Here is a 2,739-nt window from a genome sequence, read left to right as displayed (position 1 = left end):
CTTCCGTTATTTCTGTTCAGTCAGTTACAGAACTAATGAATGAAAAGGGAATATATTTAAGCCTAAAGGGGGTATTTTCTAAAATTAAATGGTTAACTTGCAACTGTCCTGGATGTAAACTGAAATAATCAAAACAAAATCTCTTGTTGTTTATGAACAGATAATCTGTTTAATTGTCAGCACTCATTGTGAGCCAATTCTTAAAAGATAAATGCTAAGGCCATTGAGGCTATTCTTTTTTGTTTTTAGTTGAAGTATGGTTGATTTACAATGTTGTGTTAGTTTCAGGTGTACAGCAAAGTGATTCAGTTATATATATGTGTGTGTATATATTTATAAATATTTTTTCTTTTTCAGATCCTTTTCCATATAGATTATTAAAAAATATTGAGTAGAGTTCCCTGTGCTCTACAGTAGGTCCTTGTTGGTTATCTGTTTTATGTATAGCAGTGTGTGTATGTTAATCCCAAACTCCAAAAATATGGAATGCTTCGTGAATTTGCATGTCATCCTTGCGCAAGTGCCATGCTGATCTTCTCTGTATCATTCCAATTTTTAGTATATGTTCTGTTGAAGCAAGCATGAAGCCATTCTTTTTTTTTTTTTTAGCGGTACGCGGGCCTCTCACTGCCGTGGCCTCTCCCGTTGCGGAGCACAGGCTCCGGACGCGCAGGCTCAGCGGCCACGGCTCACGGGCCCAGCCGCTCCGCAGCACGTGGGATCCTCCTCCCTGACCGGGGCACGAACCCGTGTCCCCCGCATCGGCAGGCGGGCTCTCAACCACTGCGCCACCAGGGAAGGGAAGCCCTTGAAGCCATTCTTATACAACTGTCTTAGTAGTTACTTTGTCTGTTACTCTTTGGGCCTGCCGTGACTATTCACAAGTGGCTTCCATTTCTATTTCGGAAGAAATCATACCTTGAAAAAGTACAAAAGAACTACTCACATATCGTTAGTGCTCAGTGATGCTGTTTCTCTTTGATTATTAAAGATGCTGAATTCCTGATTAAGGATGACTGATCTCTAATAATTCTGATGACCCAACCACAACGGAGCGCTGACTGTCAGGGTCTGGCGAAGTCATCTAGTCGGCCCTCGAGACTGACGTGTTTGTTCCACGTGACGTTTATCGCTGCTTTCGTGAGACCGAACCTTTGAGCACAAAGTTGCCCTGCCTGACGTTTTGCTGCTTTCATGGGATTGATAGGGTGAGTACACACTATATGGAAACTCTGTCTTTTCAACTTCTCTTTTCACCAAGTTTGTCTAGCTTTTCTCCATAAGAAAGTGAAGGACCACATGTCTGTCCTTCCTGAAAGACTATGAAATCTTGCTGGAAGTCATCTTATTTTTTTTTGTCAGGTACATTTGGGCCTTACATTGTTTTCTGGACCCTCTTTCCTCCATTTTTTTTTTTTTTTTTTTTCATTTCTCCTGTCCCCGTAAGAGTAGTCAGTCTTGGCCAAAGTCATAGAGCTGACTTGTGTTCAAGAATACAGGGAATAGGAGGAAGCTCCTTGACATTGATCTTGGCAGTGATTTTTTTGGATATGACACCAAAAGCAAAAACAACAAAAGCAAACATCAACAAATGGGACTACACCAAACTTAGAAGCTTCTGTACAGCAAAAGAAACAACAAAATTAAAAAAAAATACATCATGCAGAATGAGAGAAAGCTTTTGCAAATCATATTTCAGCTAAGGGGTTAATAACCAAAATATGTAAAGCATTTATACAACTCAATAACAACAAAAAATCCAATTAAAAAATGAGCAGAGGGCGGCTTCCCTGGTGGCGCAGTGGTTGAGAGTCCGCCTGCCGATGCACGGGACACGGGTTCGTGCCGCGGTCCGGGAGGATCCCGCGTGCCGAGGAGCGGCTGGGCCCGTGAGCCGTGGCCGCTGAGCCTGCGCGTCCGGATAACAAGTCTTGGTGAGGATGTGAATAAAAGGGAATGCTTGTACACTGTTGGTGGGAATATAAATTGATGCAGCCACTATGGAAAATGACATGGAGGTTCCTCAAGAATTAAAAATAGAACTGCCGGGCTTCCCTGGTGGCGCAGTGGTTGAGAGTCCGCCTGCCGATGCAGGGGACACGGGTTCGTGCCCCGGTCCGGGAGGATCCCACGTGCCGCGGAGCGGCTGGGCCCGTGAGCCATGGCCGCTGAGCCTGCGCGTCCGCAGCCTGTGCTCCACAACGGGAGAGGCCACAACAGTGAGGCCCGCATACCACACACACACAAAAAAAATAGAACTGCCATATGGTCCAGCAGTTTTACTTCTGGGTATATACTCAAAGGAAATGAAACAGGATATCTAAGAGATATATTCATTCCCTTGTTTATTGCAGCAATTTTTACAATATCCCACATATAGAAACAACCTAAATGCCCATCAACAGATGAACGGATAAAAGATGTGGTATATATGCCAACCCTCCCCACAATGGATAAATGGAGTATAACTTTATAGATAGCCCTCCATTTCCATGGTTCCATATCCTGGGGGTCAACCAAACTTGGATCATGTAGTGTGAATGTGTTTAGTGGAAAAAGAATCCTCTTATAAGTGGACCCAGGCAGTTCAAACCCATGTTGTTCAAGTGTCCACTCTATATACATTGGAATATTATTTAGCCGTGAGAAAGACATCCTGCCTTTCCCAATAACATGGATGGGCCTTGAGCACATTATGCTGAGTGAGACAAGTCAGACAGAGAAACAAATACTGTACAA

At 43.6% G+C, this 2,739-nt stretch overlaps 1 non-coding gene across 1 annotated transcript; it reads right to left on the bottom strand.

Moving 5' to 3' along the window:
• Positions 1-475: 475 nt before the first annotated feature.
• On the bottom strand, positions 476-581 carry LOC131759084 (U6 spliceosomal RNA). Its single transcript, XR_009336412.1, has one exon. It is a non-coding gene; the product is annotated as a U6 spliceosomal RNA (small nuclear RNA).
• Positions 582-2,739: the final 2,158 nt, after the last annotated feature.

Source organism: Kogia breviceps, chromosome 6 (assembly GCF_026419965.1).
Source record: "Kogia breviceps isolate mKogBre1 chromosome 6, mKogBre1 haplotype 1, whole genome shotgun sequence".
Classification (NCBI taxonomy): Eukaryota; Metazoa; Chordata; class Mammalia; order Artiodactyla; family Physeteridae; genus Kogia; species Kogia breviceps.
Note: the sequence above shows the minus strand (reverse complement) of the source record. Positions and strands in the feature narration are given on the sequence as shown.